The sequence below is a fragment of the Sinocyclocheilus rhinocerous genome, unplaced genomic scaffold, assembly GCF_001515625.1.
Source record: "Sinocyclocheilus rhinocerous isolate Xijiao unplaced genomic scaffold, SAMN03320098_v1.1 scaffold11174, whole genome shotgun sequence".
NCBI classification, from domain to species: domain Eukaryota; kingdom Metazoa; phylum Chordata; class Actinopteri; order Cypriniformes; family Cyprinidae; genus Sinocyclocheilus; species Sinocyclocheilus rhinocerous.
In genome coordinates, this window is record NW_015664281.1 from 1743 (window position 1) to 2010 (window position 268).

The 268-nt window shown below is 56.7% G+C and overlaps 1 non-coding gene across 1 annotated transcript; it reads right to left on the reverse strand.

Annotated features, from left to right (window-relative positions):
• Positions 1–189: 189 nt before the first annotated feature.
• Positions 190–261, reverse strand: trnah-gug (transfer RNA histidin (anticodon GUG)). Its single transcript has one exon. It is a non-coding gene; the product is annotated as a tRNA-His (tRNA).
• Between the last annotated feature and the right edge of the window lie 7 nt (positions 262–268).

The following is a 268-nucleotide window of genomic DNA, read 5'->3' on the forward strand; positions in this document are numbered from 1 at the left end:
GGGTCCACAATGGACATCAAGTCCATCACCTTAACCTCTCGGCCACGACTACGGCTGGCAGCGGCCTGCCAGCTCTCTTGGCTGCAGGGAGGCAAGACAGGACGCGACCAAGCTTCAGACAAAAAATCCAGCTGAAGGATGAGGTGGCAAAAATGAGCCCGACATCCCCCTTGCTCGATGGCAAAAGGCTGCCGTGACCCAGATTCGAACCGGGGTTTCTGCTGCCACAACGCAGAGTACTAACCACTATACGATCACGGCACACCAC